This window comes from Procambarus clarkii, chromosome 85 (assembly GCF_040958095.1).
Source record: "Procambarus clarkii isolate CNS0578487 chromosome 85, FALCON_Pclarkii_2.0, whole genome shotgun sequence".
Taxonomy (NCBI): Eukaryota; Metazoa; Arthropoda; class Malacostraca; order Decapoda; family Cambaridae; genus Procambarus; species Procambarus clarkii.
Genome location: NC_091234.1, coordinates 20717938 through 20733077, shown reverse-complemented (window position 1 = coordinate 20733077; position 15140 = coordinate 20717938). Strand labels below are relative to the sequence as shown.

The following is a 15140-nucleotide window of genomic DNA, read 5'->3' as shown; positions in this document are numbered from 1 at the left end:
CATTCGACTTGTTTCTGGCAGTACCTTATTTTCTTTATTCAGTCTATTTTGCCTGTGTGTTGTGCAGCTGTTTGGTTCGTATTTGTTCCTCCCTCATAATGGGTCTACAGTGGCCTGGAGGCTAATAAGGCATAGTAATATCAGAGTTAAGTTTGGGGAGCCACTGAAGGGTCCCTCCCAGTAGTTGTAAAAGAAAAATATAGAAATACAAGGTTACATTTTAAAGTACTAGGGAGGTACCCAGTGTTGCCCGGGTCTGTCTCTTTCCCATCTGTCCATCTATATATCCATTTATTAATCTACACATCCATCCATTCTATTTGTCCATCTATCACTATCAACTGTCTTATGAGTGATCTCCAGTAAGAGGAGCTTAATGGAGTTAAATACTGTATATATATGAAGAAAAAATAACTAATATTGTAGTTGCTTCTTACTGATACTGGATGGATGATCCAGTATCATCCAGTTTACCATCCAGTCCACTTGGACTGGATGGTAAACCGATGGTCTCGCTTCATGCAGGTCGGCGTTCAATCCCCGACTGTCCAAGTGGTTGGGCACCATTCCTTCCCCCCGTCCCATCCCAAAATCCTTATCCTGACCCCTTCCCAGTGGTATAGTCATAATTGCTTACCACTTAAAAAAAAAAAAAATATATAAAAAAAAATTTAGCTGTGTAGCTGGCACAGTGCCAAAAATCATTGTGGGGATCTGAATGTGACCCTAGTATGCTGTTCCTTTTGTAAGGCTGGGCAGTCACCAGAATATGTTCATCCTGTACCTAAGACCATTCCCTCTGCCAATTTGGGCGAGGCTAACCCCAACTGTGTGGCCTCCAACTTTGCATACATTCTCTTATAGATTATACGAAGGGTTTATCCCACATTATATGCATACACTTTGTCATTACCGTGTTCCCATATTAATCAAGTGGGTGGTAAAGATAAATGAGAAAAAGGCAAGATTGCACCACAAGTATTGTTGGGATCACTTAATCAAGCTCAATGACTTGACCAATCCTTATAGACGAAAGCTAGTGAAGTGGTTACGAACCCAGGTCAGAGTCGGAGTTCTTAAATAATTTATGATTTGGGAACCATTGAAGCTTGTTTCATATACAGTACTGTAATACTGTATACAAATACAGTATGTGAAAATAAATTTTCCAGGGACAATATGCAAGATTGGAAAACCTCATGACTCAAATTTTGCATGCACTCTCTCTTTTTATCAATGACTATCACCTTTGTGATAACATTATAATTTTCTAATTGCTAGAAAGTACTGTATTGTACCAAAATTCATACATTAGATCAAAATGCATTTGAAGTTATATCACACCTAATGAATAGATAATTATGTAGAGTATTCTATAAGTCTCATGAAAAGCTCAAGATTAATTTGTAATTAAATTTTGCACTATACCATATATCATTACAAGTTCAGCAAGGAGAATATTTTCTTAAGTTTTACAGGTACCTTGTGTACAAGACTGCATTATTCAGTGATATCACTATTTTAGCTAAATAAACATTGTACAGTATAAAATAAATGCCAATATATCACTAAATACAATATACATTTAAACACCATATCCATATAAAAATGCTATAATAATAGTTTTTCAGAAATGTGGCATTAACAATTTTAATCGGAAATATTTTTACCGTTACTGTCACATCTTTATAGTGCTTTTACCGTAAGTAATTTATGTAATTGTGAATTATTATTAGTATAGCCGACTTGTAAAACTTAAAAAATATTTAAATAACACAAAAATGATATACAGTGCAACGATTCACAAACTAAAATACTGTATTATTCTGGGACACATCAATGAAGTAATGTTCTATAACACTAAGTAATAACAGAACATCAATTCGGTACTAGCCAACAGGGGAGAAAAAACAAATGTGTGTATGTAGTAGCAAATACTAATTTATTTCCACAATAATATGCTGAACACATTCTAAAATACTTGCATTATAGATAAGATTAAGGGAGTAAGAAGAATGCTTGTACAAGTCTGTACATATCTCGAGAGCCCAATGGACATAACTACCCAGGAAATATGTAATAGTCTGCACAAGAAACTATGCTGAAATAGAATACACATTTAGGCCTTTTTTTTATTCCCTTTAGATGATAACAATTTGATTTTGTAATTAAACACTGTGAATAACTTTGTGTGTACTGTACCAGCAGAGTCTCTCTTGCCTTACTATAGACAATGTTTGTACACTGGGACACAAGGTGGCTCGCATTCCTGCCAGCGAACCCCCACGTCACCGCAGTCCAACCTTACAACAGCATCAGCACCTACAGTTCCTGGGATCATGTGGCTATCTCTTTCCATACAATATGATAGGCTTGCCTGCCCAAGTTAGGGTAGTAAATGTAGTTACACACATTTTATGATTCAAATATGGGTTGATCCATGATCATTTGGTCATGGTCAATTTCAAACCAGACTCACCCAATGGAAGTTACAGTACTGTACAACTAAAAGTTTCACGTTATCAATAAAACTATCAGAAACTTTGACCAGTCTACATTACAAATATGACTCTCCAATGACATTATGCACTGAGACTTAAAAAGTGTTCCAGCAACCTTTGAACAATAACAAAGATATTTAAAGTTTTAATATGCATAGTATCCACAATTCAAGTCATGCTATTTAAAACACTAAAATAGCATTCACTGAAAGATACTTCACTACCATATCTTTCACCACACTGAAAATTTAAGCCTGCTATTATGAAAATTTATATAAATTATGGAGCATTATTTTTTTAAATATGTTGTGCCTTTTAAGTCATATGAAAGATAAGATGTTTTAAGTTGCTTATCTGGTGTTGATGAAGCTCTGGTTTGAAAGTAATAAAAACTTAACAAATTACAGAGGGCAAAGACTTGCTACTAAAAAAATACACTACTGAATAATGAGGTAGGTAATATGTGACCCATATACCAGTCTTCACTAGTTCACGGAGTCCGCCATAAACTGTACTGGAGAAATATGCGAGGCAGGCGCTTACTGCTAGCTATACAAGTGGAAATAATGTCACGCAATTTAAATATTAAAATGCTTTTGCAAAATACATCTTGATAATTTTATAAAAATGATTTTTGCTAATTGAAGGTACAGTAACTTTTTATTACAATTCTATAAAATCTAGCAGTGGCCTGTGTCTTATAATTCTTCTTGCAATTAACTAAAGTTATTGTGAATGATACATTGATTCAATAAGTGGGGAGGAGTACTATTATTCCATAAAGAAAATTGACTTTATCAGGACTCAATATCAGCAGGTACATAAAACAATGAGCAAGAGCCAATATTTTAAGACTTCTTAAGCCGAGGCAACACAGCATAATCTGAAAACTAACTAGTGTCTTCAGTAAATTTGTCACATGATATACATTTACTCTATTCATCATTTACATTCTCACTATGCTAGCTAACAATAAACCCAAGCCTTCATTACTAATCTGAATCACTAATGTGATTTCCATAGAAATTTGACAGAAAAGTGCCAAAGAAATGCAAACAAAATTAATTCTTGTACAAATAAACATTCAAGACAAGAATGATACAGGTGGGAAAAATAAAGCAGAGAATGCTCCCTAACAGGGGCATTATGCAGACCAAAGAAAACGAGTACCCTGCTTGAGCAATCTTGGACACGTCAAGCAGACAGCAGAGGGAAAGCAGCAAGACATAGGCACTTGATCTACACTCTGCCAGGGAAGGGGGGGGTACGGGAGGGCAGACTTGTTGTTCAGGGACAACCAATAAGTACGGCATTGTGCAAAGTAGCACCATTATCAGTAATGTGAGGACATACACATGGTACACTAACACGTCTTGACTATATACTGTACCCAACATTTTTCTTGGCTACAGACAAAATTATCCTTCTGATATAGTAATATACACTACAAAGCAGCTAAACTCTGTATTGAAAAGGTATTAAAAGTCATTTCAAATGTGTGTGGAAGCAGATCAACAGCTACAGACAAATTACTGAATCATCCAATTAGTTACTGTACAGTTATGAACTTTGTACTGTGCATGGGGATTCACAATGGCATAAAATAAAACAGTAATAATAGTGATGATGATGATGATACTGATGAGGATGAAAATGCAAATCAAAACAATAAAGCAATGACTGTAATGAAATGCACACTTGTGGTGGAGCCCCTCACTAGCTCCCAGAAATATGCTACATACAGTACTTTACTAGTTGAGTCATGCCTTAAGATGGACCAGGCCTCTGAGACCCACCCTTGCCTTAAGATGGACCAGGCCTCTGAGACCCACCCTTGCCTTAAGATGGACCAGGCCTCTGAGACCCCACCCTTGCCTTAAGATGGACCAGGCCTCTGAGACCCACCCTTGCCTTAAAATGGACCAGGCCTCTGAGACCCACCCTTGCCTTAAGATGGACCAGGCCTCTGAGACCCACCCTTGCCTTAAGATGGACCAGGCCTCTGAGACCCACCCTTGCCTTAAGATGGACCAGGCCTCTGAGACCCACCCTTGCCTTAAGATGGACCAGGCCTCTGAGACCCACCCTTGCCTTAAGATGGACCAGGCCTCTGAGACCTCACCCTTGCCTTAAGATGGACCAGGCCTCTGAGACCCCACCCTTGCCTTAAGATGGACCAGGAGTTGAATCTGGCTCTCTTCATGAGGTATCGGGGATAAACCCTTAGCTGAATAAAACCTAAAGCCTAAGTACAGCAAAACAAGGAACTGCTCAAAGAAAATAATGTACCTGAAGGTAAGGAGGCCAATCATAGCTGCCACGATGTAAACATTCCAATTATGGTGTACCCTGTACCTGAATATTACTGAGTAGCAACTCAAATTACCTAGGTGTAATTACAGAATGAGAGAGACGCTCGTGGTGTCCCGTCTTCCCAGTACTCTTTGTCGTATAACAGCATGATGTTCCCAACAGCATGCTTTCTCACTCACATGGACCCTAAACTCGCCCATCTCATGGGGAAGGGCAGGTAATACGGTGGTGATGGGAAGTTACTAAGACCATAAAAAAAAAGTGTTTCATTACATTTGATGCTTGATTTCTGACAAGGACCCTCAGTAGCTCCCAATCTAACCTCCAACGGCACCTCGGTAGAGGACACTTGAATTTTTGAAACACATGTAATTATTATACAGAAACAAAATGTGGGCAGGGCTTAGCCATGGTGGGCCCAGCGCAATGCACCCCTGGCCCGACAAACCAAACACAAAATATTAACATACCCCAGAAATTTCATTCTTAGCCAAAAGTTATGGAGAAGATTGGAGTGAAAAAAGCCATTCCTGAGCTGAAACACACAAAAACCAAGCTTGTGATGAAGAGCATGAATCTCCCCCAATAGCAGCAAGCCAGAGCTAGAAGGAAAACCACCTTGAAAAAGGAGTCCTCAGTCGATTTAGAAACCCTCAGCTCCTATACAAGCAGTGGCGCAAGCCTAAAAAAAACATACACAAAAATGATTAAAAAGTCTCAAATCATCGAGATAGATCATATCTCAATATTCTGGAAGAAGCCAAGCCTCTGGAAGAGAAGAGGGATGGGACAACAAGACAGGAAGGAACCTTAAATGAACCAGCCAAATGTGAGCAAAATTAAGGATGAAGCCAACAAACATATCCAACTTGGTTAGCACAATAGGAGGAAAGACCCACAATTCTAGGCCAGAAGAAAAGCATCCAATGTGAAAGCCTTGTGATAAAGAAATTGAGTTACAGTACATATATCTGAAACCATTGATCCATACAGAGCCAAACAGATGCACTTGTAGATGGCCAAATGTCTAAGTGAAGCTAAAGCGAGGAGGCCTCATCCACTGACCATTTCCTTGATATCGGAAGAAAGTGGGAGAGACCATCTGTGAGAACATTTGACACATCACGAATGAGAATTAAAGCACGAGAAGCCAGAAACAGAGCTATCCTCAGAGACCATACTTCAGTCCTTCAGTGCAATTCAAATGAAAATGGTGAGCAGAGTTGTATATATACCTCATGGAAGTTATATGCGTAGAAGAGCTATCCGGATCACCCCAAACTCTCGCACCATGATGTGCACCCACTGCAGGAGAGATCACTTCCCCTAACAAATGTCACATGAGCTGGAGGCAAAGTTCAAGCTGAGGTCCAATGCATCTAATAACAGACTGTGTGATGGAAGAGAGCCCTGAAAACCAGATGATAATGATGATGGAAGATTCCTCCCCTGAAGTGAAACTAGGCACGCACGCTGCACAGCCCTGACTGCAACTAAAGGTTGCCATTGGAAAATGCAGTAAAGTGCCTTCAACCACATATAGTCCAGAGGATAAAACACACAGGCAAAGTTTAGGCTATCCAGAAGGCACTAGAGGTCCTGACAAGAAAAAACTGAGACCTGCACAGTACCAGCCAGAAAATTATGGCTTTTATTCCCTTTAGAAGATAACAATTAGATGTATCTGCATGGAAAGCTGCTCCTGCACCAGCAGTGCAGCTGCAACAGGGCTGACCACAGAAGAGAGATGCTGTCCTGGTATTCCAGACAAGTCACAGCCAAGTCAGAACCTGAGAGGGCACCAGCTAGAACTTCCATGAGTTGACACGAAAGACATTGCAGGCGAACTGAGAAAACACTAGACCAGCAAGTTTTTACCTGATTTACCCGAGGGACCACTAACCCTAATGACCTCAAATGGGCAGGAAGCTGGCAGATTGCGAAGGTCCCCTCATTTGCGTTGATTTTTTTTTTCCAGGTATATTTTAAAACTCAACACAATTTTGGCAGTTACGGTGTCGGCGGGTAGGCAGTTCCATGGATTAATAACCCTGTGGATAAAAAAAGCATCTGTTCCTGTAGTTGTAAATGTAAACTAGATCAAACAGCAGAGGCTGAAGGTGGCACAAAAGACAGAGGACCCAGTTCAAATGCAAGGTCCCAGTTTCATAGCAGGCAATGAAGCAAATCCCTCGGAGCCAAATTTGAAGGAAAATGAGACAATGGAAACCTGTGTAGGAGAGAACATACCCAGGCTACAGTGTCGGAAGCATAGGAAGAGTCCAGCTCATACTGAGATAGGTAATAACAAAACACATCAATTCTGAGAGGCAAACTCTCAGGAGCCAGAAACCAAATGACAGTCAAAAAAGTTAGTAGGGATTATTTTGTTTCCAGAAAAGTTTCAGAGAACCTCTCATGTCTCAAAAGGGACCAAGGGCAGAGCCTACACTTTCTCCATAGCTCCAGGATCTGGAAGAAGAGACAGGGTGTCAACCATGGAAGGGCTCTGAAACCCAAGAAGACAAGCCCTCAGATAGATCTTAAAAAAATACAAGGAAATGAAGGAATAGTAAATAAGTAATGAGGCTTTTGCCAGATCTACATAAGGGGGTTGCTCCTGAAGCCACTTCCCACAACCCTAAACTAGGAGGTGCCTACATCCACTAAGAACCCTGAACCATGGGTGGAAGCTGATTGAACAGAAGCTGGACTAACTGCCCTTATTACTATTTTCTACGTATAGATCATATCGCCTCTTTTTCTCCTATCTTCTTGCTTTGGTATATTTAATGCCTCTAACCTCTCCTCATAGCTCTGGTCTTTCAGTTCAGGAAGCCATTTAGTCAGTTGCATGTCTTTGCACCTTATCCAGTTTGTTGATGTGCTTCTTTAGTTATGGGCACCATATAGCTGCTGCATATTCCAACTTTGGTCAAGGAGGTTTTCTTAGTTTTGTGTTGATCTAATTCTCAAACTTTGCTCAAATTGTCAAATTAGAGAACTCGATTCTGGTTCTGGCTCTCAAGAAGAAATGGTGGGGGGTCTCAGATATCAGGTATATTCCCCCTAAGATATGGCTGGACCACTACTCAGCTTAGCTGTGAAGGCCCCCTCCCAGAAAAATGTATACAGTAACAAAAAGCTTATGGTAGAACAGTGCTTACTTCTGGCAAGGAGATAATGACAATGCTTACTCATGGCATGCAGATGAGATGTTTTCATCTGTGGCACAGACATGATAACAGTACTCATTTGAAGCACAATGATGAAAACAATGCTCACTCTTGGCACAATGAATAAAATAGTGCTCATTCATGACGCACACGAGAACAGTGCACCGCAAAAACCCCCATAACAAAACAATTTTATTTAAGAGCAATGCAAACACAATCAATACTTTCTTGTACTATACTAGTATTTGTTGTTCCTTATACAGTAATAACAAAGTTATCTGCATCTACAGCTTCTACTTTTGCAAAAACACTTAGCATACACTATCGTTGTTAAAGGATTTCATCAAAGGAAAAAACATTTTTGAAGTAAACTAATGAGCAAAATGGAAGTCTTGCCTTCACTACTTTCAGTACTTGCCTAGTTGTGCCAACGGGGGTTGAGCTTCTACTCTTTGGTCCCGCCTCTCAACTGTGAATCAACTGGTGTATATTTCTGAGTCTATTGGGCTCTATCATATCTACATTTGAAACTGTGTTTGAAGTCTGTCTGCACCTTATCACTTCCTAATGCTTCATTTATTTCTAATGAGTACTCAATTTCCACCTGTCCCCTAATGCATGTGCCCTGTGTTAAATAAACTGTCTTTATCTATGCTATCAATTCCTGAGAATCTTGTATGTGGTGAGTCTGTCTCTCCAGGATAGTGAGGTTGTTTATGTAGTCTCTCCTCATAGCTTATACCCCCTCAGCTCGTGTACTAGTCTAGTGGCATACCTCTGAACCCTCTCCAATGTATGTAATTACAGGACGAGAGCTACGCTTGTGGTGTCCCATTTTCCCAGCACTCTGTCATAAAATGCTTTGAAACTACTGATGGTTTTGGCCTCCACCACCACCTCACCGAACTTGTTCCAACTGACTACCATCCTGTTTGCAAAAGTAAATTTTCTTATATTTCTTTGGCAGCTTTGTTTAGTTAGTTTAAATCTATGACTCATGTTTTTGAAGTTCCAGGTCTCAGGAATTCTTCTCTATCAATTTTATCGATTCCCGTTACTATTTTGTATGTAGTGATCATATCGCCTCTTTTTCTTCTATCTTCTAGTTTTTGCATATTTAATGCCTCTAACCTCTCCTCGTAGCTCTTATCCTTCAGTTCTGGCAGCCATTCAGTGGCATGTCTTTGCATCTTTTCCAGTTTGTTGATGTGCTTCTTAAGATATGGGCACCATACAACTGCTGCATATTCCAGCTTTGGTCTAACTAAAGTTGTGAACAATTTCTTTAGTATGTCTCCATGTATTTAAACAGCAAAAGCAATTCTGAAGTTAGAAAGTGTAGCATAGGCTCCTCGCACAACGTTCTTAATGTGGTCCTCAGGAGTTTTTTTTATCTAGAACCACCCCTAGATCTCTTTCTTTATCAGAATTCTTTAATGATTTCTCACATAATTTATAGGTTGTGTGGGGTATAGTTTTTCTATTCCACATTTCATAACATGGCAATTATTCACATTAAATTCCATTTGCCAAGTGGTGCTCCACATATTTATTTTCTCCAAGTCTTTTTGAAGGGCATGACAATCATCTAAGTTTCTTATCTTCCCTATTATCTTAGCATCATCAGTGTGTGTGTGTGCATGTATGTCAAAATGCTGTGCGTATTAGTGGCTTTAGGTATTGCATGTACTAGCTCTTATCTATAAATCCATCATTATGTTTGTAACTCATCTTCTATGTACCTGTATGTACTTTTACCTGAATAAACATTTTGATTTTGATTTGATTTTGTTTGTATGTATGTGTAAAGGGGGGGGTACCACCTTTGGTTGTGTTTGCAGGGACTCTCAAGTCTCGAAGATGATTCGCAGCACTCCAGGGAGCCATGTCAGGCTCCCGTGTGCGCTGGTACATTGTCTTCTCCTATCAACCCCTTATATATATATGCAAGTGTTTATTTTATTTAAACTTTATTACAGAAAAGGAGTAACAGACTTGGTTACTGACAGTTTACAAAGTTGTTTGTCATAAGTTGTAGAATTCCTTCAGCTCCTCAGATGGCAGGCAGGAACCCTGAATGCACACTGAAAATTCAGTGTGCACTTTCCCTCTGTATTGCAAAGCTGAGGCGCTGGAAGCTGTAGGGTCTCTTGTTGTTTCAATTAGCCTAGAACTCAGTTTCTTAAAAGAATTGGTGGCACTCTTACCCCAGGTGCCAAGTGTCTCTGAGGCAATGGGGACAAAATTGTAGTGGTGATCCAGTTCTCGGGACTTATGGGACTTGGGTGATTCCCTGTGAGTGGCAGTGCCACCAGGAAGTGCAACACTGAAGCCAATGTAGGTGTTAGCCAGGGTTCATACACACATGTAATGCCACACTAACTGCTTGACATTCTTTGAGAGGTTCACTGTGTACTGTACTTGGTTATCTACCCAGATGAGGTAGGTAACCTCATCTGGGCGACCAATAAGAACATCAGAGGTACGGGGCTTTAGGTAACTGGTTCTCTCTCAGCTGGGCATCCAGCTGTGATGAGGCTCCTCTTGATGATGTCGTTAACTTCACTGTGTCTAGAGTGCTATGCCCCTGTGCTTTGGCAGAGTAGGCCATGGTGGCCGTACCTGTCGGACACCACCTCGCCACAAATACACCTATATTTGGTGTGGATTTGGGCAGCAAGGCGGAAAGTCACAGCAATTCGGAAGGCATGCAGTGCGAGATGTAAGCCAGTTGCCGACATTGGGGTTGCTAACAGGAAGTCACCTGCATGTGGGCCTGCTACTGCTGTGAGGAAAGCAATATTATTTAGTGTTGTTGCAGCAGCTCAGTCTACAATGAGTCCATCACAGTTGGACCTCTGTATGTATACACTGGATATGAAATATGTGTGTGCATGGTAGGGAAAGCTGTGTGGAGGTAGTAGGAAGAGCTCACTCCCTCACTTGCTGTCTGTCTGGCTGTCTAATTACCCACATGTAGTTACAGGATGACAGTTATGCTTATGGTGTCCCATCTTCCTAGTATTCTGTCATATGTTTTTTTAACTATTGATGTTTTGTCATCCATTATCTTCTCACTTAATTTGTTTCGTCTACCACACTGTTTGCAAAAGAAAACTTTATATTCTTTCGGCACTTTTGTTTCCTTAGTATGAATCTATGACTTCTTATTCTTAAAGTTGCAGGTTTATGGGAATATGTATGATGGGGGGTTAGGGAAAGCTGTTGACGATATGTAACTACACACACAGCTCTCTCTAAGTGTAGTTACAGGACGAGAGCTACACTCTTTTGAAGTGTTGCTCGTTTGTATACTATACTTGTTTGTATACCATACAACTCATGGTATCCTGCCTGAGGTTATCTTGAGATGATTTCGGGGCTTTAGTGTCCCCGTGGCCCGGTCCTCGACCAGGCCTCCACCCCCAGGAAGCAGCCCGTGACAGCTGACTAACACCCAGGTACCTATTTACTGCTAGGTAACAGGGGCATTCAGGGTGAAAGAAACTTTGCCCATTTGTTTCTGCCTCGTGCGGGAATCGAACCCGCGCCACAGAATTACGAGTTCTGCACGCTATCCACCAGGCTACGAGGCCCAGTAGGGTTGCCTTCCCAATATACTGTCATATGATGCTTTGAAACTACTGACAATTTTGGCCTCCACCACCTTCTCAGTTTACTTGTTCGAAGTGTCTGTTTGCACGGGCGAACTTTTTAATATTTTGTGACATATTTGTTTCCTTAGCTTCAATCCACGACTTCTTATCTTGAAGTTGCAGGTTTAAAAAAATTCCTCCTTGTATTCTGTAGATTCGTGTTACTATTTTGTAAATAGTGATCATATCTTCTCTTTTTTTCCTTCTATCTTCTAGCTTTGGCATATTTAACCCTTAGACAGTGGCTATGGAAAATATCATACCTGCCAGGGCAAAAAAATTATTATAGAATTATAAATTTGTATGCAAATGTAAGAAAAGCATGAAAAGTTAATATTTATCGTTTCACTGGGTGGAGGCACTCTGAAAGAGTGTGTAGGGAAGGTGTATCAGGTGCCTGGCAACACCCGGTGCCAAACTCTGCTGATGCTTCCTGTGTTGTGCTTTCTGAGATTGGATTATCTTGAGATGATTTCTTGAGATGATTTCGGGGCTTTAGTGTCCCCGCGGCCCGGTCCTCGACCAGGCCTCCACCCCCAGGAAGCAGCCCGGGACAGCTGACTAACTCCCAGGTACCTATTTACTGCTAGGTAACAGGGGCATTCAGGGTGAAAGAAACTTTGCCCATTTGTTTCTGCCTCGTGCGGGAATCGAACCCGCGCCACAGAATTACGAGTCCTGCGCGCTATCCACCAGGCTACGAGGCCCCCCCATACAATCGCTGCATATTCAGACTTCGGTGTTAAAAAGATTGTGGACAATTTATTTAATGCTTCTTCATTCACATGCTTAAAAGCTATTCAGAAGTTGGAATGCATAGTGTACACTACTTGCAAATTGTTCTTTATGTGGTCCTGAAGTGCCAGTCTTCTATCCAGAACCACCCCCCTAGATCTATCAGAATTCTTTAAAGCATTTTCTCATAATTTGTAGGGTATATATGGCCTATTTTTGCCTATTCCACATTCCATAACATGGCATTTATTCACATTAAATTCCATTTGTGAGTGTTCATCCACACACTTATCTTGTCCAGATCTTCTTGAAGGCCGTGACAATTGCCCAAGTTTCTTATCTTCCCTAGTAGCTTATCATCATCATCAGCAAACATGTTCATGTAACTCTGTATTCCTTTTTGTATGTCATTTATGTAGACAATGAATATTATTGGTGCAAGAATTGAACCCTGTGGTACTCCAATAGCAACATTTCTCTAATCTGATACACTGCCTCTGATTACTGCCCTCATAATCTGTCATGAAATTTTTCACCCATGTCAGAAGTCTCCCTGTCATTTCTCTAGTATGATACAGTTTCCAGAACAACCTCCTATGTGAGACTGTTAAAAGCCTTTTTGTTAGACCAGATAAATGCAGTTAACCCAGCTATCTCTTTCCTGTAACATCTGTGTGGCTCTGTCAAAGAAACGTGAGTAAATTTGTTACGCAGGATCTTCCAGATCGAAAACCATACTGTCTGTCTGTCATTAAATCATTTTCCTTTATGTGTTTTGCCTATTGAGTGTTAATTATTTTTTCCAATATTTTGACTATTACACTTGTCAATGATACAGGTCTATAATTGCAGGGGGGGCCCTCCCCTGCTGCCACTTTTGTAGATTGGAACTGTGCCTTTTTCTACACATTTGCTAGGACTCCTGTACACAGGGATGCCTGGAAAATCAATTAAAATGGAATACTGAGCACAGGTGCACATTCTCTTAGAACCCATAGTGAAACTATCTGGGTCAACTGCTCTGTTCTCTTGAAGTTGAATGCAAATTTTACTACAATGTACTGTACCGATTAGTGATCCTCAAATTATGCTACACTATACCCATTGATAATCCTTAAATGTTACTACAATGTACCTGTTCATTTTCTTACAGTGTACCTGTTAATATTCTTCAAAGTTTGCTACAAATTACCTACTTAAAATTATCTGTTAGAGTAAAGACCAGTCAGAAACACTATACATGTTAGTGGCCTTGCAAGAATGTAAAAACATCAATGCCATGTACAGTACTCTCATAAACCCAATGTACCGTCTTGTATATAAATAAATAAATAAAACTTTGCTCCTCGAGCCTTTTTTCCACTTTGTCTCGAGACACCTTTATGTGCCCTATGGTGATTTCTGGAATTCTTATTGTGTCTGGTTCTCTGAAGATTTCATTTTGAGCAAACACACTTTGGAACTGTTTGTTTAATGTTTCACACATTTCCTTTTAATTTTCAATCAATCTGTTTCCAATTTTCAACCTCTGAATACTGTATTATCCTTTACCTGCAATTTGCTTTTGGTGAATTTATAAAATAGGCATGGTTCTGTTTTACATTTGTTGGCTATCCCTTTCTCAAAATTTCTGCCTGCCTCAATCAAGATTGAGCTCTAGCTCTTGGAACCCACTTTTCTAGCCACCGGTTGTCGAATGCAGTGACTTCTGACGTATTTCTCTATCATATCTACTTTTAAAGTTATGAATGGAGTGTGTGCGTGTACAATTTGCTCTCTTAGTTCACTCCATTTTCCCACTACTCTTACGCTAAAAGAAAACTTTGAACATCTCTGCGACTCATCCGATTCTCAAGTTTTCATCCATGCCCACCAACATCTATTGGTATTCTTTGTGAAAATTTCCTCTTTTTTTTTTTTCCACTCTGACAATCCCCCTAGTATTTTATACTAACCCCCCCCTCTCTTCTCCTTTCTAGCATTGTCAGGTTTAGTTCCCTTAGTCTCTAAAATGGGGGGCTCCACAATGGGTCAAAATTCTCTAAAAGTGGTCTCACACAGGCGGTATAGTGATCTAAAAGCCTCCTTATTTAAGTTTCTGAAGGATGTTCTGACTTTTGCTAGTACTGTACAGGGTATGCACCTGATATTATATTTATACAACTCTCTGGTATTAAGTTTGGTGTTATGTCCACTCCCAGGTCTTCTTATCCTCATCATTATAGGGAGGTAGTTTCCTTTCATCATGTATTGGTCCTTTGGTCTCCTGGCTCCTGATCCCATTTCCATAAACTTATGCTTGCTGGTGTTGAACTCTAGTAGCCATTTCTTGAACCAGCTCTGCAGCATACAGTATTTCAGTCATCTTTGAGACTTACAATCCTCATATGTCTCAACCCTTTTCATTAGTTTTGCATCATTTGCAAACCGACAATGTGATTATCTAAGTATAATTACCTAGGTGTAGTTACAGGATGAGAGCTACACTTGTGGTGTTCTATCTTCCCAGTACTCTTAGGAGGCCTGGTTGAAGACTGGGCCGCGGGGACGCTAAGCCCCGAAAACACCTCAAGGTTATCTTGAGATGATTTCGGGGCTTTAGTGTCCCCACGGCCCGGTCCTCGACCAGGCCTCCACCCCCAGGAAGCAGCCCGTGACAGCTGACTAACACCCAGGTACCTATTTTACTGCTAGGTAACAGGGGCATAGGGTGAAAGAAACTCTGTCCATTGTTTCTCGCCGGCGCCCGGGATCGAACC

The 15140-nt window shown here is 40.4% G+C and overlaps 1 protein-coding gene across 1 annotated transcript in view; it reads right to left on the bottom strand.

Annotated features, from left to right (window-relative positions):
• Nucleotides 1-34: 34 nt before the first annotated feature.
• Nucleotides 35-15140, bottom strand: part of LOC123746710 (activin receptor type-2A) — an 83579-nt gene continuing 68473 nt past the window's right edge. Inside the window, exon 13 of the transcript XR_011225530.1 lies at nucleotides 35-121. The gene's annotated coding sequence lies outside the window, so the exon portion shown is untranslated. The remainder of the gene's footprint in view (nucleotides 122-15140) is intronic.